Source organism: Macaca mulatta, chromosome 2, assembly GCF_049350105.2.
Source record: "Macaca mulatta isolate MMU2019108-1 chromosome 2, T2T-MMU8v2.0, whole genome shotgun sequence".
Taxonomy (NCBI): domain Eukaryota; kingdom Metazoa; phylum Chordata; class Mammalia; order Primates; family Cercopithecidae; genus Macaca; species Macaca mulatta.
In genome coordinates, this window is record NC_133407.1 from 87324843 (window position 1) to 87348690 (window position 23848).

General features: G+C 34.3%; 1 protein-coding gene and 1 non-coding gene across 7 annotated transcripts in view; one reads left to right on the top strand and one right to left on the bottom strand.

Moving 5' to 3' along the window:
- NAALADL2 (N-acetylated alpha-linked acidic dipeptidase like 2) overlaps nucleotides 1–23848 on the top strand; it is a 1473645-nt gene that overhangs the window by 1021603 nt on the left and 428194 nt on the right. The gene's annotated exons all lie outside the window — the stretch shown is intronic.
- LOC114676473 (U6 spliceosomal RNA) lies at nucleotides 18076–18182 on the bottom strand. The gene has a single exon (XR_003727545.1). It is a non-coding gene; the product is annotated as a U6 spliceosomal RNA (small nuclear RNA).

The window sequence follows — 23848 nt, forward strand, 5'->3', positions numbered from 1 at the left end:
TCAATTGCTCCTAGTTAATCATTATTTGGAAATTTGAGTCTAACAGACAGAAATAAAATTTCTAATTTGCTAATTTAAAAATATCATAATGGAAATACATTGCATATTTAAATTCTCATTTTTATTTTATTTTATTTTATTTTTTTTTATTTTATTTTTTTTTTTGAGACGGAGTCTCACGCTGTTGCCCAGGCTGGAGTGCAGTGGCACGATCTCGGCTCACTGCAAGCTCCGCCTCCCGGGTTCCCGCCATTCTCCTGCCTCAGCTTCCTGAGTAGCTGGGACTACAGGCACCCGCCACCGCGCCCGGCTAATTTTTTTTTTGTATTTTTAGTAGAGACGGGGTTTCACTGTGGTCTCGATCTCCTGACCTTGTGATCCGCCCGCCTCGGCCTCCCAAAGTGCTGGGATTACAGGCTTGAGCCACCGCGCCCGGCCTAAATTCTCATTTTTAATTCATTTATTTATTCAATAATTAATCAAATACCTGCTATTCTCTGTAAAAGGTTAATAAACATACAGAGATAAATATAACTTTATCGAAATTAAATTATTAATAAAATACTACATTTTATATAATATTTGACAATTCAAAGATAAAGTAATATTTTTATTTTTAATTGGCATCCAAGAAAAATTTTATGAGTATGATACAGAAAATATGTTGAAGTCCATTCATGTTTGAGAAGTATAGTGAATTACTTTTTATTACTTAATTCAATAAGATTAATTGAGTGTTTTGTATTTGTGAAATAGAAGTGTTTTATTCTTACAAAGTTAAGCAGCCTTAACGTCTGAACTTCTTAATATCTTAATTTCTGTGGTCTGGAGTATACCTTTTCCCTTGATTTTAACATCTTTTCTCTTTCTTTACTAATTGTAGCTTTCAAAATTCTATTTTATGTAAACCATTTTTCAGTGATTACTCACTCCTTTGTATTTTTGAGACACTTACTAATAATTATTTTGTGTTTACATCTTACCACATATAAAGAAAAATCAGAGCATATTTGCAGGTGCTTATGCTGATGTCCTGGTGCCTTGACAGATCCTTTCCAGTGACATCTGTCCATCACTGAAGGCTTACTCTGTCATTAAAAGAAAGAAAAAAGTTAACTCTTATATTAGTCTGTTCTTGCCTTGCTATAAAGTAATACCTGAGACTGGGTAATTTATAAAGAAAAGAGGTTCAACTGGCTAATGGTTCTGCAGGCTGTACAGGAAGCATCATGCTGGCATTGGCTCTGCTTCTGGGGAGGCCTCAGGAAACTTTCAATCATGGCGGAAGGTGAAGGGGAAGCAGGGACATCTTACATGGCCAGAGCAGGTGCCAGAGGTGGGGAGAGGGGCTACACACTTTTAAACAACCAGATCTCGTGAGAATTTCATCATGAGAACAGCTCTGGGGGACGGTGCTAAAACATTCATGAGAAACCACCCTCATGAGTCAATCACTTCACACCAGACCCCACCTCCAACACTAGGGATTAAAATTTAACATGACATTTCAGGGGGAAAACAGATCCAAACTATATCAGCTATTATAAGGTTAATTTTTAAAACACCTTTATTCACATATCATAAAATTCACCATTTAAAAATGTATAATTGTGTTTTAGTATGTTCACATAGTTGTTCAACTGTCATCACTATCTAATTTTAGAATATCTTCTTTTTTCTTCTTCTTTTTTTAGAGTCCCACTCTGTTGTCCAGGCATGGTCTCAGCTCACTGCAACCTCTGCCTCCCAGGTTCAAGTGATTCTCATGCCTCAGCCTCCTGGGAAGCTAGGATTACAGGGATGCACCACCACGCCCAGCTAATTTTTTTGTATTTTTAGTAGAGACAGGGTTTTGCCACATTGGCCAGGCTACTCTGGAACTCCTTGCCTCAAGCGATCTGCCTGCCTCAGCCTCACAAAGTGCTGGGACTACAGGTGTGAGCCACCATGTCCAGTCTAATTTAAAACATTTTTTTCACCCCAATAGGAAACTCCACACTTTTAAGGGTCCCTCTTTATTCTTCCTTCCTCCTAGTCCCTGGCAACCACTGATCTACTTTTTTTGTATGGATTTATTTATTATGGGCATTTCATACAAGTTGCATAATATAATAGGTCATCTTTTGTGACTGTCTTCTTTTACTTAGCATAATATTTTCAATGTTCATTAATGTAGTAGCATGCATTGGGACTTCATTCTTTTTATGGCCAATAATTTTTATGGCCAAATAATTTTCCATTATGTAAATATCCCATATTTGATTTATCCCTTCCTTAATTAATAACATTTTGGTTTTTTCCACTTTTGGCTTTTATGACTAATGCTGATATGAACATTTGTTTACATGTTTTTCTGTGGATATATGTTTTTGATTTTCTTGTTTGCATGGAAACAAAACATAAACAATTTCTGTCTGCTAGATCCAAATTCTAATTGTTGGATCATATGGTAACAATTTTACATTTAAACTTTTGAAGAACTTTCAAAATGTTTTTCAAAGTGGCTGCACAATTATATATTGCCACCAGCAATATATGAAGGTTCTGACTTCTCCACTTTCTTGACATTTACCTGTTATTATCTGTCCTTTGTATTATAGCCCTCTAGGGAGAGATAATGTAAGAAGTTATGGTTAATTATATACATATTCTCTTCACCTGGGGGGAACTCTAAGAAGATATACTTAAAAAAAGATAAGAGGAATATACATTTGACAATAGCCTTCCAATATTTGTAGCTATCCAAAGATTTACACACTGGAGTTAAGGAATCACTAATACAAGTAAATCATCTTAGAATTAAAAATTATACTTTTATTAACTTATTCAAAAGATCCCATTTAAGTTAATTTTTCAAATGTTTTGGATCCTTTTTTCTTTTTAATTTTTAATTATTATGGATACAAAATCACTGTATATATTTACAGGGTATATGTGATATTTTGATATAAGCATACAATGTGTAATGATCACGTAAGGGTTACTGGGATATCCATTACCTCAAGCATTTATCATTCCTTTGTGTTAGGAGCCTTTCATTACAGTCTCTTAGTCGTTTTGAAATACATGTTGTTATTGTTATTAACTATAGTCATCCCTATTGTGCTACCAAACATTAAATCTTATTCCTCTTATTTTATTTTATTAAGTAACAAATAATAATTTTATGTAACTATAGGGCACAATATGATGTTTAGATATATCTATTTATTATGGCATGATTAAATCAAGCTAATTAATATATCTCTCACTTCACATCCATATAATATTTTTTTGTGATGAGAACACTCAAAATCTACTCCTTAAGCAATTTTGAAATATGCAATGCATTATTATTAACTACAGTTACCATGTGGTGCAATAGATCAGTGATACTTATTCCTCGAGTCTAAATAAAACTTTGAATTCTTTGACCAACATATCCCCTAGAGATATATAAATCTGTTTTGTTTTGCTTTTTGTTTTTTTCCATCTTTTTAATCTGTTCCTTGTCAATATGATTCATGGGCCCAGCTGGTGAACCTAAGAGAGTAGAAGGGGAAAAAAATGTTCTTCCTCTCCTACACTACAATTAAACCAGAGAAGTTCTTTTACTTAAGGTATTATGAAGGTGGTTGTAGCATTTGTTAAGAGCTATCAAACCCTTACTCTTTAATGAACAGAGACAAATATAGTTTACTATGTGTTTATATGCAGCAAACTAGAAAAGATATGCAGTGGGCTCTACTATTCTCTAGTTCTTTCTCAGTAATCAACTGGTAATATTTTTTACCACTGCGACTAAGACAATAATTCTGGTTCTGACAGATTTTTATCATGTGGTTCATATAATTCTTGTTCCACACAACCCTGTTTTCATTAGAATGCTTGCTTCTTTCCTCAAGGCTCTTACAAGAAATTAGATATCTTATCATTTGCCTATTTATTTTGGTAATAACTGAGTAATGTTGAATCTCTCTTTTCTCCCCTGCCTTATTGATCTATTTCTGTATTTATCCTCTCTCTGAGAACTTGTCTCTAGTGAAGAAATTTTCTCTGTGGGTTTACCAGCTGCATTATTTGTTTTACTATAATGGTAAATATTCCTATTGTCTGCATTCTCTTATTGACTATAATGATAATTTCTTTTTGGAATCTGAGTTGGGAAAAGGCTGGTATCCTAAACTCTCCTAGATTTCACTGATGACATAGATTTTGTATTCATTTGAGTACTTTTCTTGGAATGTTATATTGGAAAATTTGAAGAGTGTGCACAATTTGGAAAGAGGCATTGTTATCATTATATCCTCGGAATTGTCTGGACAAATAATACTTTTGGTTCTTTGATTTATTTAACTTTATCATTATAAATTAGGTTTTAGTTTCTTTGGTTCCTTGGATAGCAAGATAAAATAGTCATAAACTTTACGCTTCTATTTTGTATAAAAATAAACTCTTAAATGCATGCACTTCCTTTCAGATAAGAATTATCCATACTTCCATTGCTAAATTATAATTTCTCTTAAATTTATTTGTACAATAACATTTCATTATTATTACCAATTTTATTTCCAGAAATTATTACCATTTATTTATTAGCAATTTTATTTATTTATTAACAATTTTTGTTTTATTTATTTTTATTTTATTGTACTTTATTTTTTATTTGTTTTATTTATTTATTACCAATTTTATTTCCAGAAATTAAGAATAAGTCTGAATGTAGAGAATGCAGTGTTTTTTTCACTATGTAGAATAAAATAAAATAATGAACTACTACTCTTGGGCCTTATTTAGGTCATGTTGAACAGACTTTGGCCAAGGACAGAGTCCTATGTCAACTGGGACCTCCCACCAACTCAACATCTATACATAATTAAGACACTTTGAGTGTGGTTATTTTTTAATGACCGTTTAGTATTCTGATTAACCTGAACATTCAAGCTTCAGGCACTTATTTCATCATCTAACTCATACATAAATAGAGCACATTTGTGTAAATGAAGGCCCAATGCAGCAATTTCCATTCAAAGCATAAGGACAAGAAAATTATATACAGAAAAATGATACAACCTATTTTCATGAATGTCTCCCAATTCACCCCAATTTTCCTGGTAAATTTGATTCTTGTTTAATCCACCCTGAAATTTAAAGGAAGCCTTCAATAATAGATTCCATTTTGAAATTGTTATTTTTGTCTTACCTTACCTTTACTTTGTCTCGTTTGCAATAATATATAATCATATACATATTTATGTGCTGTAGGCAAGTGAAAGATGGCTTCCCTCCACCCTTCTAGGTTCTTCGACTAGGCTACCAATTAAATTGACAGAAAAAAGGTTGAATAATGGGTAGAAATATACACTTACAAGAAATAAGACTTGGTGTTCAATAGATTAGCAGAGTGAATATAGTTAACATTAATCAATTGTACTTTTCAAAATATCTAGAAAAGAATAATTCAAGTATCTGTAGCACATAGAAAAGATAAATATTTCAGGTGATGGGTATCGCAGTTACCTTGATTTGACTATATGAATGTATCAAATTATCACATCTGCCTTAAAAACATGTACATCTAATATGTATCAATGAAAAACAAACAAAAGTTTTTAAAAATAGAAACAAAAACAAATGAACAGAAGAAAAGTTATACAATTTTATTACATGCATGGAGGCATCACATGCAACAAAAGTGAATACCCCAAAATCCAGCGACATCTAGAAGCTTATACATGCCCAGAGGAGAGGGGAGGGGAGATTTTGGCAACTTAGGGGAGAATAAAAGATTTTTGGAAAAGACAAATGGCCCCTCAGATAAATAGGTGATAGGCTGTGATAAAGTCTGTGTGAGCATAGGATGACCTCCCATCTCCTCTCCTGTTACAAGTTACTCTTTCTTGGTTGATGGGATTATCTGGGAAGGGATTCATGACAATTGAGGTTAAAACTCTAAAAAATTTCTTGATATCATCAAATATTTCTTTGCTTGACTGTTGGTTTGATAGACTCATACAAACAAGGTAGATTTACACATTGATTTTGATTGATAGATCATCATTTGTTTTTATTCTGTAGGTTCCCCTCCCATGTTGTCCTCCTCTGAGATTTATTTTCAAAGAAGCTGTTCATTTGTTTTGTAGAGTTTTTCACAGTGCAGTTGTTTCTGCTTCCATCCTAATGGTATTATTTAAAATCTTTGCCTGACCTCTGTGTCCTCTGTAAAATAATTCTTAAATCCAGAGTCCTAATCTGTTTAGATTCAAATTTTTGACAAGAATACTTTATAGGTGTATTGTGTATTTCTGTCAAGAGGCATGTATCATCTTTTATTTTTCCATCTGCCTCTCTATTTATCTTATTAGAGTTGATTTTGGGAATTGCCTGGATTCATTACAGTAGTCCACCCTTATCCCCAGTATTGCTTTCTGCAGTTTCAGTATAGGTCAACGGCAGTCCAAAAAATATTAAATAAAAAATTCTGGAAATAAACTTCATAAATTTTAAATTGTCCATCATTCTGGGTAGAGTAATGAAATGTTGTGTTGTCCGTGCCTTCCAGCTCTGTTCTGCCTGGGATGTGGATCATATCTTTGTCCAGCACATCTTATGCTGCTTGTATGTTAGCCACTCAGTAGCCATCTTGTTATCAGATCAACTGTTGTGGTATCCTAGTGCTCGTGTTTAGGTCATCATTATTTTACTTAGTAATAGTCTAAAAGCGCAAGTTAAATGATGCTGACAATTTGGATATGCCAAAGAGAAGCCATAAAATGCTTCCTTAAAGTGAAAAGGTGAAAATTCTCCAATTAATAAAGAAAGAAAAAAACTTATGCTGAAGTTGTTAAGATCTATGGAAGGAATGAGTGTTATATCTGTCAAACTGTGAAGTGGGAAATTTTTTTTTTTACTACTTTTGCTTTGCACTTCAAACCGCAAAAGTTACAGCCACAATATGAGATAAGCACTAAAAGTGGGAAAGACATTAGATTTATGGTTGGAAGACATGACAAGAAGTGTGTTAAAACTGACTGCAGTCATGTTCAGTACTGTTTGCGGTTTCCGACATCCACTGGGGGTCTTGGAATGCATTCCCTATGGCTAAAGAGAGATGACTGTATTTCATAAGAGTATTACAAAATTAAAGTGTTTTATTTCTATCATTTCTTATTTATGTATTAGCTAGAATACTTCTATAAAGAGAACAATTATCCTGTGGTACAAATTTTGTAGGATAGTTAGGTTAAATGCTTGATTACTTCTCCTCTTGTATCCATTTTCAGATTGATACATTACTTCTCTAGCAACCTCCAAAGGTACCCAATGGATTTATCTTTATTGTCGTTATAAATTTAGGAACCATTTTATGTTCAAATATGTAAAAAATCATTCAAATTTAGTGATCTTAAGGTGAATCAAAATATTAAACCAAAACCATGTGTACAGTTGAAAAGTAATATAAAAGAATAAAACAAAAATACTAGAGAAAGATTTGTTGAATATACTAAAAGAGTGATTTGTGTTTAAAAACAGTCTTTCCTCAGTTTTTGGAATGCTAATAGTACTAAAAAATTGATAGCAAATAAAATAGAACAACAAAATTCCACTAATACATTTCTTTCTTAAAATCTACAATGTGTTTTATATTTATTATATGTAGGATCTTTTCCAAACACTACAACTAATCATGAAGAATATTCTCAACTCCATGAAGAAAGGATTATTATTACCATTTTACATTTGAAGATACCTAACCTTCTTAGAAAGCTGATTGACAGTTAATATTATAGCTATTCCCTGTTTAACCTTCCTAAATTCCTTAGGGGGTTTATGAATGGCTCCAGGAGACCTACCATTCTCCTTAACTACCTGTGTGCATGTACATTTTTCTATAGGGACTTTCCATAGCTGTAACCAAATTTTGAAAAGAAACTATGATCTCCTATCCTCCTAGAAAGTCAAGAACCAGTGCAATACCTGAGTTGATTAATAAGTGTGTGATGAAGACATTGAGAATTCAGAAGTCTGATCATTTTTTATGTGCACAAACATTATGAAGATCTATCTGATAGTAGAAGCACTAGCTAGCCATCTTACTTTAGATGTATACATTTTTCAATATACATGATTTTCTATCTAAAAACTTATATAGAGTTTCAAATATATCTCCTGTCTTAGGTTAAATGTTTTCTGATGCCATGTAAGCCTTAGTATAAACATTGCTAGACATTATGTACTCTAGCTTTAAAATTTCAGTAGGTATACATTTGTCAATGCCATAGAATACAAGAATCAATGTTGAATGCAATTATATAGGAAATGCTTACAAATATTTCAGAGGATAAAGGTTGATATGAAAACACAACCATCTAAATAAAATATAGATTGTAAATAACCACCACCTGTTTTAATGTACACGCTTGGCAAGAGTACTGAGAAGGAAACTCAGGCTGATTTCTCCCCCATCCCCAACAGTGAATTCCTTATTAAACACAGACTGCCAGTCCTTTTGTAACATAACTTTTCTATATTATTCATATAAATTTTGTTTCAGCAATATTATTGATGTCATCTGAACTATTTTTTAGTGGATTGGTCATTTTTTTGATAGCTCTGTGTCCTTCATCCTAGACTCCACATCTAACTGTCAGAACCAAATCATAATATCAGTTACTCACTATCAATAGAATTTCAAAAATACATTCATCAATTTATGTATAGTTTTAATACTGTATTCTAAATACTATATTTTAAGCACAAATTGTTCTTTTATAGAGAAAAAAATGCTTTTGCCCTGATGGGTATTCTATTTTATTTCTGCTTAATGGTACTTTTTATCATCCTGTTCATTAGATAATCATCCTGGAACCATAAACACACTCAATAAAATGCTTCACTGGACAGATTACCAATATTTCTAATTAAAGATACTGTTGACCATAAACTAATTAGAGTAAGCAACATTTTAAGCATGGTACAGAAATTATAAAATTGTAAATTACTAAAATTAAAGGTAGTGGCTAGTTGGAATTTTATAAGGCTACATAAAGCAGTTTTACATTGAAGTAAAAATAATATAGGACTGGATTTTTTCCAGTGGAATTTTATTGTTTTTAAATTCTGTAATTACTGGCAATGATGACACCTGGCAGAATTTATATTTATATCCAAGAAGGAATAAACACTATATTCTACCTTCATCCACATTCTGTTTGTTTATTTATTTATTGTTAGTTCTGGCTTCATAAGTTAAGTGGTAAATTGAAATATTATCTTATTAATATAAGCACAGTTCAAACCTTCACTTAAATAATTGAAATGGAGATTTTTTCTTCTGGCTTGAATTAATCTACTTTGTTTTATGATGGAGAGGTCATTGTTAATGCCCAGAGTGAGGAGAAACATTAGTAAATGAATGATTTATCCTGTCTTTGCATTTGTGTAAACACGATAACTGTGAATAAATCTTTCCTATTTTACCCTGAAAATGCAGTTCTAGAATGCATTAAGCCTTAAGCTGGAAACTGAAAGGACTGAGACAAGTAAAGTCAACCCTTTGGAAAAGCAGAGGCTAGAAGAGGGGCAATCCTGGCTCCAGAAGTCAGGTCAAAGAGGAGGCTTTGCTTGTCAGGATCATACTCTGTGACTTCAAACCGTGGCTCCAGGGGAGAGAACGATGTTTCTTAGGAACACTAGAAGAATGTTTGTCTGAAGCTCAAGAAGTCAAAGACTAATAGAATTCTAAAGCAGAATGAAACCCTTAGGATTCCATGATAAACTCAGAACTATATGCAAACAGCAGAACAGAAGTGGTTACAATAATTCTTAAGTAATTCTCAAGTTAGCGGGGAATAAGGAATAAGATTTATTGGCACCAGAATTATTTGTGCCAATATATACGCATGGGAAAAAATAGAACTTTTAATTCAAGATTTAAAAGTGTTCAGGTAATGCTGAAAAACATTATACTCTGCCTTCCACTCCCTGCCCCCCAAGGGAACCACTAAAAAACAAAAAATTGGGCTTAAATTCCGCGATCGTTTTACTGTTTTATATTTGGCACATTAGATATAAAGATTTCTTCAAAATTACTTCTGGCCATTCTATAGGAAATCAGTCCATTGCGAAAGAAGTGGTAGTAGATATTCAATACAACTAGCAAGCCAAACGTATAAACTTTTAAAACAAGGAAATTGGTAAATTCAGGAAACTATTCTGGTGAAACTACTATGTACATAATTCACAAGGAAATGAAAACACTAGGATGCGGCCAGATGCTTGAAGCTTATATACCATCTTTAGGCTAAACAAGGGGAAAATGGTTTTGAGCTTCAGGATGAGGGAAGCAAGTTAGAAGAAGTGAAGGAGAGGAAGGTGTGGTAAATCAGGGTTTTTTTGTTGTTGTTGCTTTTTGTTGTTGTTATGCAGCTATCAGTTGGGTGGTAAGAGTGGTCTCGAAGCGTAGCTTTCTTTCTGGTAAAAAGACATTTTTATAAATAGAAACTCCATTTATAAATGTAAATTTCTTTTGCAAAAGAGGAAATGTATACTCTAGTTTAGGCAGTTAGCGGGCGCTAAAGAGCTTTTTCTATATTACTGGTCCTCAATTGCCTTTAGTCAAAATAATCTGTATGCCAAACAGACATATTTTGAAGTGGTATATTGTGGTACGCTTCAATCTGCACCTGTACTAAGTAGCACCTTTATCAGCAAAATTCTACTGTTCTGAGTAGGCAACATCAGATAAATGTTACTCTTCCCACAATTATATCCCAATGAGGCCTATTTCTGTCAGGGTGTGTTTTGAGTTATATGAACCTTTTTGGAGCATCTGGTGCATGAGACTTATGGTGTGTAGTAGAATGATAAGGATTATTAGAGTATGTTCAGTAATTTTCCTCACCAGTGTAGATAAACCTAAAAGAATACAGTGGTGTGTTCTCAGGTTCTCTGTTTGGCATGTCGAGATTCTCTTATGGAGAAACCTTTTCTCTTCTCTGTTACCCCCTACCTCATGTTGGGATTATTTAGCTACATCTTTTCTTCCGTACTGGAAGACCACTAATGTACTTGCCACCCTTGAGTATGGGCTGGACTGGTGACTCCTTTCTAATCAGAATACATAAAAATTGTGGGATATCATTTTCAATATTAGATTACAAAAAGACTGTAGCTTCCTTCTGTGGGCCCTCCCTTGACCTCTCACTGTCTCACTCTGAGAAAAACCAGCTGTCATATTGTGAACTTCCCTTTGGAGAAGCTCATGTAGCAAGCTGAGAGAGGCCTCAAGCCAACCACCCAGTGGGGGAAGTAAGGCCCTCAGTCCAACAGTTTGCGAGAAACTGAACATTGACCGCAAACCATGAGTGAGCTTGGAAGTGAGTACTCTGAGTTAAGCCTTCAGAGGAGACCTCAGCTGAGGTAGAGGCTAAGTTATTGAATTCTTGACCTAAAGACACTGTAAAATAATAAGTATTTATTATTAAGCTGCTAAGTTTGCTGCTAAGTTTGCGAATATGGCACTAGATAACTAAAGCACATACTAAGGCAGAATCTTCTTCTGAATCATTTCTTTATTCCCCAAATAACTGCATAGTCCCATGCTTTACTATGGATTACCTGGATCATACTAGATGCTCAATGAATATTTCTCAGATTACACTTTGAATAATAGCAAACAAAATCTATTAAATGCTAACAATGTGCTGAGCATTGTTCTAAGTGTTTCACATATATGTTTACTTCTAATCATTGCAACCTCCCTTTGAGGTAGGTTCAGTCATTCTCTCCATTTTACTAATGAAGAAATTGAAGTTTGGAGATATTAAGAAATGTTCTCAAAATCACAAAACAGGGTCCTATATTTGAACCCAAATAGTCTGGCTCCAAATTACATGCTTTCAGCCTTCATGCTTTTCTCCTTCTCTATGAATTGATGAATACTTGCTCAATGAAAGAATGAATCACCTAATCATTTATAACACTGAAACTTACATATTTAGCACTTACGTTGTGTCTTTTATTTTTCCTGGATGTGTAATGAACACTACTTAGAAATGTTAAAGCTGTGGTCTACAGATTATTTTTTTAAACACGCTATTTGTTTAAGAATATTTGACTACACATGAAGAATCAGAAATAGGTAATTTTAAAATAAAGAAAAATGCGTCTAAATTCAGAAGACAAATCTTACATTCTAGTGAAATAAAATTCTGGAAATATGAAATCATAGCTCTTCCTCCCTTTCTTCCTTTCTTTCCCTAAAGAACATCTATACCTTTCCAAATAAAATACCTACTTTTAGATGTAATTCTTGAAAGCATGAAAATAAAATTTATTTCCCTCATGATTTTCTCAATTCTACTTGTCTAACATTGATTTTTTTCTATTTGTAACACAGCACAACCCAATAGGATTTCCCATGGTTTCTTTCCTAAAACCGTGCACCTGCACCATCAATTATGCCAGGAAGAGCTAGCACAACTTTGGAATGAAAACCAATGACATGCTATGAAAATAGAGACAAGACAGCTTAGAAGATTGATTCTGAATTATAGAGCTGCTTCCTGATCTGCAACCACCCAAATTCTTACAGCTTGACAGCTGGTTAGTGAGCACAGAACAGACCACAGGCTTGCCTCATGACTTGAATAAGGGCAGTTTGCACAGTTTGTGGTGTAGTTACCACAGAAAAGACTACAAATCAAAATCTTTTAAACTAAAGCACTGGAATAGTTCTGTTTCCAAGTTTTTTCATCTTTAAAATGGGAATAAAGGTATTTAAAATTTTAGAGTTGCTTCAGGAATAAAGTCAAATCACATATTTGGAAAATTTATTAATATAATCGTCAATTAATATACAAATGCAAAGTATTATCCTAATTATTATGATTATCTTTGAAATCATATTTTTAATTTTACTACTATGCAAAGTTATCTTTTCATAATTTTTAAGTTATAATTTTCAATTTATGAAGAATTACAAGAATAGTGCAAAAATGCATATCCTTTACTTAGATTCGTCAATTGTTAACATGTAGTGAATCTATTTTATTAAATCATTTTGTGTTCACCCATGCACTCTCTCAGGCATACTTTCTCTCTGAATTATTTGAGAGTGAATTATCTCAATAACCTGAGGATAAATTAGAGACATTAGTTTTTTATCCTACATACTTCAGAGTATATTTCCTAAAAGAAAAGCCACTATTTACATAACCACAGTTAAATAATCAAAATCAGAAAACTTAATGTTGATATAATGCTCTTGTCCAACACACTATCCATACTCAAATTTTGAAAATTGTCCTAAAAATGTCTTTGGTAGCTATGTATTCAACCCAACCATTCCCCCTTTTTGGAGATGAATTTAAGCCTTTTAAAAATGCTTTTAGTCTTTCATGATCTTGACACCTTTTTAAGTACACAAGCTAATTTTTTTCTGTAGAATTTCCCTCATTTGTCTCATATGCACTGTGCCTTAATTTATATATTTGCATAGAAATGCATTAGGATAGAATTCCTAAGGCAATTTTGAAGAAGTCAAAGAAGCAGATAGCCAATATGCTCTTTGCTATTCCCGAGGAAAAAGGAAAGAAAAGTGGAGCATATTCCTTTGGATTTCCAACAGATGAATTTTACTTTGGTTATCATTGAAAACTGCTAATATTTTTTACAAAAGCAAAAACAGACCAAATGAAATCAATGATGTTGAGGAGATGAAAAAAAATGTTGGTTAGTGGGCACAAATATACAGTTAGATAGAAGGAATAAGTTGTAATGCTTGATAGCAGAGTTGGGGGATGATAGTTAACAACAATGTATTGTATATTTTAAAATAATTTGAAGGGAGGACTTCTACTTTAGGTGATCATATTCTGGAGGTGATGGATAACTTAAATATCCTGACATGATAATCTTACATTTTATTCCTGTAACAAAATATCACATAGCCTCATAAATAGGTACAAATATCATATGTCAATTTAAAAAAACACTGCTGATTTTTTTAAAAAAAACAGAGATATATCACCTTGAAACTCATTGTGTTTTATACAACATATTCATCAATTGTCATATTCAACAATTCATCAATTCATCAGATACTAGATTTAGACACAAATCTGTAAACTGATAATTGTGTTTTCTATGTTTTTGATAACCTCTAGACATAGATTGTACTACAGTAGTCTCCAGTTATCTGCAGGAGATATGTTCCAAGACCCCAAGTGGATGACTGAAACCACAGATAGTACTGAACCCCATTACAGTCAATCAGAACATGTTTCTATTCATGCTAATGCCTTTTCCATATTTACTAAGCACTGATCATGTACTGTGACAGTAACTTTCCAACAGCAAAACTAACACAAATTTTTCCCCCTCTCACAATTTGACAGACAATTCATTCTTACCTCCAATTTGAGCAATCTCAACATGTGGGTTTTTTTTCTTTATTAAGTTGAGAACTTTCACCTTTTTATTTAAGGAAAACACTGCTTCTCTTTGGCGTTTCTCACAATTGCCAACATCACTACATTCGTGCTTTGGAGCTATTACTAAGTAAAATAAAGATGACTTGAACACAAACACAAGCATTAGTATACCAAGAGAGTTGACCTGATGACCGAGATGGCTACTAAGTGACTAACGGGCAGGTCCATGATGCATACAGCATGTATATGCTGGACAGGGAGATCATTCACATCCCAGGCAGGACGGTGGGGGACAGTACAAGATTTCATTACACTACTCATTACCCCACTCAGAAGAGTGTACAATTTGAAACTTATGAATTGTTTATTTTTTGAAATTTTCATTTAATATTTTCAGATTGCAGTTGATCGTGGGTAACTGAATCTGAGGAAAACTAAATTATGGATAAGGGGATCCCACTGTTATTCATCTTTTCTATCATGCCTTGAAGATTTATTCATTCCCCAAAAATATCATACTGTCGAAAAGGGCAGCCAGTTTCTCAGTAGCTATCCTTTAACAAATTGAAATAGACTAATGGAAAGGCAAGGTGATGTGCTAAGTATGTATTCCTTTATGAATTCCAAGATCCCAACAACAGTTCTGAATCTATAGGAAACTGACCATCATTGTGAGTTAAAGCTTCAAGATGACCACATGCCTGGAATGTTAATTCAGCAAAGATCAAGGCAGAGCTTCATTTGTCATTTTCATTTCATCTTGTTAAGTATTAATTGCTGGTTTCTGTATAATCTTTGCGTACTCATGACAATAATGACAGCTAAATCCATCTCCGAAAAAGGCCACTGTTTTCAAATATAACTTGCTACAATAATAACAGCTGCCAGTCTCATGAGGAACTTTGCTGTATTATTTTATATTTTATGAGCAATGAAATGGTAGTGTGAACCAACCCTTGACCTCTGACTTCAGGAAATATATGAACTGCTTCTCTTCTAGTTCCTTTGTTACTTTGCATATTACCAAGCATTGGAACAAAGCAAGCATGGTTTTAATTTTCACCTGCCAAAACTGCTAAAATCAATCTTGCTGTATTCAATAAACAACTCACTGTGCATAGCTGGGTAAATTTTATTAGTTGATGAATACCAATGGAATCCTGCCATTAAATCATAAAATAAAACCCATATATGTGACAAATATCTCTCAGTCCTTGACCGTCTTCCTAGGTAATCATATATGGTATGAAAGATGAATTTTCTTATGACCTTATGCATACAGGACAAAATACAATGATGTTGTAAGTCATGAGCTTCATACAAAGTAGTTTGTTCTTAGTAAAGTGTTGGAAAATACTCCCAAGACTAGGAAGCCATCTTTCAGTACTGATTTGATCTAATAGTTAATCAAGGGTACTGTCTCTCGTGGGTCATTTATTCAGTGAACAAACTTTTATCAGATCCTATACTGTACAAGATATGATTCAAAGTTCTCGAAAGATAAAGATGGATTGAGACATATTACCACCTTTAGGGGACTAACGGTTTAATCAGGGAAGAAGCCACATGAGCAAATTATTAGCACAGAGTGACAAATGCAAATTATTATCAACATGCTCTCTGAGAAGTAGAACATAACCCTTATTTGGGAAGAGATAATATGAAGTTTCATTTTCCTTATAAGTTTCTCCTCCTCCCCACTTTAGGTTAGAAACCCTTTCTCTGTACTTTCATGTGAATATGTGTATGTTTCTACCATGGTGTTTACTATACCATATTAAGGTTTGATCTCTTGCTAGCTGGATGACTGTGACAAGACAGACCTGTAAATCAGTTTCTTCTTTTTGAAGTGAGGACAATTCATTCATTCATTATTGATCGAAACAATATTCTCTGCTACACATTTTTAAGTGTAATATATTTTTAATATTACTCTAGTTATAGGGCTAAAATGGGGATTAAATGAGTTAAATCAGATAAAGCATTTAGCCCAGTATCTGGCACATGGTAAATTCTCAATAAATGCTGGCAACACATTTATTACTGTGTTGCATAATTTTGTTTAATACTATATCTCTAGTGGTTTTTATCTTTTAACAGCATGGTCTAAATATGTGTTTAAAGTATTTGTATTTTTTTCTCCATATCATGAAAATCTTAAAAGTTAGAGGAGACTCAGATAAAGCTCAGGTAGATTAAGAGGTATATTTATTTTCTTCAGAGTTCAATAGTACATATATTTAACAATTTAACTTGTGACCAACTTTCTTTTCCACCAGAGCCTAGCCCACTACCTGATACACGGTAAAAGATAAAACATATTTGTCGTATTGATTTAACTTGACTTTATGAATTTCAGCCAGTTGTGACCTTAGTTGGAAGGTCAGCGTCTTCAAGTTAGGAATGATTAAGCCATTCATTGAACAATTTCTGTTTCTCCTCATAAAAGCTTCTCCCTCTGTCACCTGCAAGAATAGCTTCTTCTGAGAAGGAAGAAAGACCATGAAATTTGGTGTTTTCAAAAAACTGGATGAATGGAGTTCACCTTTTTACCCTCCAATAGGGAGTTAGGGCAGACTTTCATTTTGGAAGTTTTATAGTAAATTCTTTTATTTTAAAGATATTGGCTTAATTCAATCACTTTCCATATACTGAATTTTACCTCATAATGCCATTTGTAGAACTTTAATTTAGCAAGCATTTCAGAGTCTGATTTCTTATTCTTAGTGGATTCATATAACATAGGTATTACATCTTGCTACAAAATGCCAAGATTTTTAATATGATTCCAATATTTGAAAGGAAATTAATGTTCAATACATTTATTACTGAGAGGTACATCACTAATCTTTTATTAACTTCTTTTCTTCTGGATAATACATCCACAGTATGAATTTCCACTGGGACCTACAGTTATTAGATCAGGTAGATTGAAGAACACCATAACCAAATGGATTTTTTTTTTCCTTGCATTAAGTCCCAAAGCAGCTGTCGCCATGAACTAGAGAAGCCAGAAATCTAGGTCTTAGGTTATACTTACTGACATGGTTTGGCTGTGTCCCCAATCAAATCTCATCTTGAATTGTAGTTCCCATAATCCCACGTGTTGTTGGAGGGACATGGTGGGAAGTAATTCAATCATGAGGATGGTTATGTCCATGCTGTTCTTGTGACAGTGAGTGAGTTCTCACAAGATCTGATGGTTTTATAAAGAGCTTCCCCCACCACCTTCACTCTGCACTTCTCCTCGCTGCTGCCATGTGAAGAAGGACATGTTTGCTTCCACTTCTGCCATTATTGTAAATTTCCTGAGGCTTCCCCAACTCTGCGGAACTGTGAGACAATTAAATCTCTTTTCTTTATAAATTACCCAGTCTCGGATATGTCTTTATCAGCAGTGTGAGAATGGACTAATACACTTGCTTACTGAACTTGAGACCTTTTTACATTTAAAAATATATATTATAATGCCTTGATACTTAATGGTATTTTCATATTACGGAGTCATTAAGAGTGTGGGTGCCACTACATGGAAAAAACAACAACAACAGCAACCATCTGTCTATATTGTCCACTTGAGAATTTAGTTTCAACCTCCTGTTAATGAGATGCTTTTATTGTCACAATTTTTTTTAGTTTTTATTATTTTATACATTTTTTTAAAAATATGAAATGCTTCACAAATTTGCATGTCATCCTTGCACAGAGGCCATGCTAATCTTCTCTGTATCATTTCAATTTTAGTATATGTGCTACCAAAGTGAGCAATTCCCACCATTTCTAAACAGTTCTAAATTATTTCTTTTTTCTTTCTTTTTTTTTTTTTTTTTGAGGTACCCAGGGGAGTGAAGTGGGGCACAGGTATAACAGAGGGATTTGCCTATAATCCATAGCCAAACATGGAGGGCACAATAAGGTCACAGCTTCATGGGGTGAATGTTTATTTCTGAGCCCATCGAATTCCCTGAGGGACAGGAAGGCTGAGCAGCGGTGACATCCAGTTATAATTATTTTACCTTGTTGAAAGCAGGTTCACTGAGCTGGGCAAGTCCCTTCTTATTCTCTAACAACAACATTAAAACATGAAGCAAGTGTGATTTCTGGATAGAAAGATTCTCCTGAGAATTCTGTGGATACATCATGTTTCATTTGTTGTAATATATGCACTTCAAGTTTCTGGGTCAAATGCACACATATCTTCATGTGGCTTATGTAAGTATCATGGAAAACAGTTTACAACTTACTGTTTACAGTTTGACAGCCCTTGAGAGAAGTGATGCATTAATTTTCTGGTAAGATTAGGGGCCTTTTTGCTTTATAGGGGAATTGGGCTAAGAGTTTCCCTAAACACCCAGGTTGTAATCCCTACCATGTTATTAACAACACAGTAAAACCAGTTTATCGTTTTAGTCTTATCTCTTCATTTACAAAATTGAAGTGTTGAACTGGATATTCTTTAAGGTATTGTGCCCCCAAAACAAACAAAAAAACAAATGAACAAACAAAACTATTACTTTTCTTGTTAAATATTTCAGTGAGAAAGTTTTTGTTCAATTGGAGTGAAAGGAAGTGTGTAACCCATCATGCTTGTTTAGCAGTGACATCGACAGAGCCAAGGATGATTTATTTGTGCATGCAAGTTAGATTTCCTGGTGACGGAACAAGAGAAAGACACTAATTAATTAGAGACACAGAAGGAAGTAAAAAGACAGCCCCAGACTTAACCCTCAGCAGGATTTGAAGCTGACATCCAGGAAACTTTTATTCTTAATCCTTGATGCTTCTGCTACTTTTGTTTTTTCCATCCTTTGCAAGCACGCATTGCCCCTGTCCTTTAAAGTCTTCTAATTCCCCTCCTCTGCTAATTCGTGTCCACATGACGAAAGCACTGTATGGTTCTCATTGTATTGTTTTCAAACTCTATTATCTGCTTTAGGGCTACGTTACTCTTAGAGAGACCTCTAAAAACAACTATAAGGAAGTTTTTGCAGACATTTTTCTTAGGATATCTTTTCAGAAAAGGAACTGCTGAGATGAACTACTGTATATGACACTTAAAGGTATTGATAAATATTGTCAAACTAGCCTCCAGGAAGATTATACCCCTGGAGGAGAGTGCCTGTTTCCTGGAATTACATTGTTGTTTTATGTTAAACATTTCCAAAGGGGTTTCATTTTAATTTACATTTATTTGATGACTAGCAAATAGAACATTTAAGTTTATTAGTCATTTTATTTCTTGTTGTATGAATACACTATTTATGTTACAGGATAGGGGTCCCGATCCAGACCCCCAAGAGAGGGTTCTTGGATCTTGCGTAAGAAAAAGTTAAGGGTGAGTCAACAGTGCAAAGCAAAAGCAAGTTTGTTAAGAAAGTAAAGTTCTGAAAGAACAATTACTCCATAAACAGAGTAGGGCATTCTTGAAAGTAAGAGGAGCAATGTGTCCACCCTAGGTACAAAACCTTTTTTTTTTTTTTTTAACCTAGGTTTAAAAAAAAAAAAATTAACCTAGGTTTAACCTAGGTTAAAAAAAAAAAAAAAAAGAAAGAAAAAATAGAGTACTTTTTTTTTTTAACCTAGGTACTTCCTTTTACCTAGGTTAGAAAGAAAAAGATCATGAGGAGATGTGCTCTGCTACAAGGGTTTGTGATAAAGGATTAATTTTCTTAATTACTGTATTTTGCAAGAATCCCTGACTTTAAAGCAAAATTAGGAATGCCTTTGTTCTCAGGTTATTGGGATACCAGGACACTCCCAAATCTGTGTCTGTTTAGTAAACATCATCCCTCCGTTCCCTTAACCGTAAGCTTATAAAGGCTGGGAATAGTTAACTTTCTGGGAATGCAGCCCAGCAAGTCCCAGCCTCATTGTCCTAGACTGCACTCAAGATGGAGTCACTCTGGTTCCAAAACCTGACTTATCTCCCTGACTCCTTTACAAGAGGACCCTTAATCCTAAAGGTATAGTCACTTCCATGGTCGCCAGAGAGATGTTACAGGAAAAGGTCCGGATCAAGACCCCAAAGAGGGCTTTTGGATCTCATGCAAGAAATGATTCAGGGCGAGTCCATAGACTAAAGTGAAAGCCAGTTTATTAGGAAAGTAAAGGAATAAAAGAATAGCTACTCCATAGACAAAGCAGCCCTGTGGGCATCTGGTTGACCATTTTTATGGTTATTTCTTGATGACATGCTAAACAAGGGGTGGATTATTCATGCCTCCCTTTTTAGACCACATAGGGTAACTTCCTGATGTTGCCATGGCATTTGTAAACTGTCCTGGTGAGGTCACTGTCATCACCATTTTGGTTTTGGTGGGTTTTGGCTGGCTTCTTTACTGCAACATGTTTTGTCAGCAAGGTCTTTATGACCTGTATCTTGTGCCGACCTCCTCTCTCACCCTGTGGCTTAGAATGTTTTAGGAATTCTAAGTCTGGGAATGCAGCCCAGTAGGTCTTAGCCTTATTTTACCCAGCTCCTGTTCAAGATGCAGTTGCTCCAGTTCAAACGCCTCTGACATTTATGTCTTGCTCACTTTCCTTTTGGTGTATCTGTTCATTTTCCTATGTAATCCAGCTCTTTATAGTAATGCTATAGCATAGATTCCAACATTTTATGTAATGAATCTCTAAAGTGAAAGTATTAATTGATATGTTCCAGATATCAAACATGTTGGGAGCAAAGTTGATTTTTATTTTTTATTTTTTATTATTTTTTTATTTTATTTTATTTTATTTTTTGTTGAGATAGAGTCTCGCTTTGTCGCCCAGACTGGAGTGCAGTGGCCGGATCTCAGCTCACTGCAAGCTCCGCCTCCTGGGTTCACGCCATTCTCCTGCCTCAGCCTCCCGAGTTGCTGGGACTACAGGCGCCCGCCACCTCGCCCGGCTAGGTTTTTGTATTTTTTTAGTAGAGACGGGGTTTCACCGTGTTAGCCAGGATGGTCTCGATCTCCTGACCTTGTGATCCGCCCGTCTCGGCCTCCCAAAGTGCTGGGATTACAGGCTTGAGCCACCGCGCCCGGCCGATTTTTATTTTGAAAGATAAGAGGGATGATAATTTTGTAGTTTTGAACAAATGAAATACACCCTCATTCTCTATATGAAAAGGGACTGAACTGAGCAGTCAATAAATATTTGAAAGAGGGATACATATGTGAGTTTAGAAAAGAGAAAAAAATCAATCTGCATTATTCCCACAATATTCTTGGGCTATATTTCATCCTGGGATAATTCGTCCTGTTTCTCCTAAGTCACAGAGACAGTGATTTTTAAGGTATTACTGTCAATCATTCCTAGGTAACAAGCACAGAATCAAGGGCTTCATCAGTACTGGCCTTGTGATCTCTTTTATGTTGTAGAAACTCCTGTGTAAAGCTCACAGGAAAAGTGAACACTTTTAGCTTTCTCTAGAACCAGGACCATGTTTGTCTGTGTCCTTCTTTGAGGCCATTTCTTAATCTCTACTTAAAAGTGAAAGATAAATATGAATAAAATAAGCTACATATTACAAGATCCATAAGAAGAGACAAAACAATAAAAATAAGCACCTACATTGAAAGCACTGAGTCAAGCAAAATGAACTACAACAAAGGATTAAGGTAACTTTGCCAGCCGGATTATTTATAACCCAAAATAATAAAACAAACCTAGGATATACAGCTTAAAGTTCAATTCTTAAAATATGTTTAAAGAAAGGGTTGCAGAGTATATATTTTATATTGTACAGTCAACCTTATGGTCTGGGTCAGTTACTAATGCCACTCTTTCCTACTCTAACTGTGATAAATGTCATTCATCAATCCAGCATTATTTTCAACTAGGACTAGACAAAGCCTTAGAATGTTTCTCAACAGAACTCTCTAAGCAGCTATTATCCATCAAGAAGGTGGTATTTGAATTAACACGTATTACCATTTCAATGCTTGACTCATCTGCTAAAGGTAGGTACAGTTTTATTAATTTAAAGATAGGAAAGCCAATCAGCTTTTATGCAGCAAGTTAATTCTTTCTCTAAAGTTAGCAGCTTTCTAGCAAAGGTTTCTTTCTCAGCTCTTGAATATTCTTTAAGCCAGAGCTTTCCAACTGGAATACAAACCAATAGGTCAAAACAAGTACAGGTACATAGAAGTTATTGATTCCTCAGCCTTGAGAAGGCCAGGTGGAGTTGAAGATACCAGAAATCCTGGGCTATTACTTACAGCCGTAAACAGCCACATCTGTGTACTCCAGTGTACAAATATTATTGTTTTCTATACATATTCTGAAAAAGATGGAAAGTTTTGCTTTGAATTATGGAACAAACAATCCTGCCCTAGTCAGAGACATTTATTGGTATATGAGTGGTTTATTTTAACTCTTACTCAAAATGTTAGAATTTTTCAAAATCATCACAATTAAAAAAGTCAAAGAATTTATATTTTGAATGGAATGTGTGTATATTTATTTATGTACCATCATGTGTCACTTAAAGTCTGGGATATGTTCTGAAGTGATCCTTCGGTAACGTAGTCATCGTGTAAATATCAGAGAGTGTGCTTACACAAACCCAGATTATATAGCCTAACACATCCCAAGGCTATAGGTATAGCCTATTGCTCCTAGGCTACTAACCTGTGCCTGTAAGACATGTTACTGTACTGAACATTATAGGAAATTATAACACAATGGGAAGTATTTGTGTGTCTAAACAGCTAAACTCAGAAAATGTGCAACAAAAATATAGCATCATAATCTTACGAGACTACCATCATACATGTGGTTTGCCATTGACAAAAACATTTTTATGCAGTGCATGACTGTATTTATTATATGTATACATATTTCTCAGTCGGAGACACAACTAATTTTACCTGGAGTGAAATACATTGTTGTGTGCTGCACTTTCCTAGGGCACAGCTATTTTTCGGTGAAGCTCCTTCCATTTAAGCATAAAAGTCCAGTAGATGATCATGAGTATTTAAGGAGCATTATTTGATAATGTAGGTTATTTTGGTGGCAGGAGATGTTAAACCCTAGTTGAGATTAACTTCACAGAGTGACTTCCTAAGGCACTTTTATCTTCTCTTTCTCATTCAAATCTGTCTAACTTGCATCTCTCTAGACACTTATAATCATGGTACTAGAATGATATGAATTAATAGGTTGATGGAAAATATTTCTAAATAAATTTAAATTTTTTAGGTACAATTTATTTTTAATGGCCAGGTATGTGTATTATGGGGCACTGAATGGGAACCAGTTTGGAAACATAAAACCAATTGTAATTTACACATTCAGTACAAACAAAACTACAAAGTCAATAAAAAGTAAATTGACAGTTAATTTAATGTGACAGGTGATTACGTTTAGTAGAAAGCAATCACACTTAACATCACAAATATGAGCTGATTACTCCAGAGCAATTCTTTGGGCCAAGCAGACTGATGCTTCTT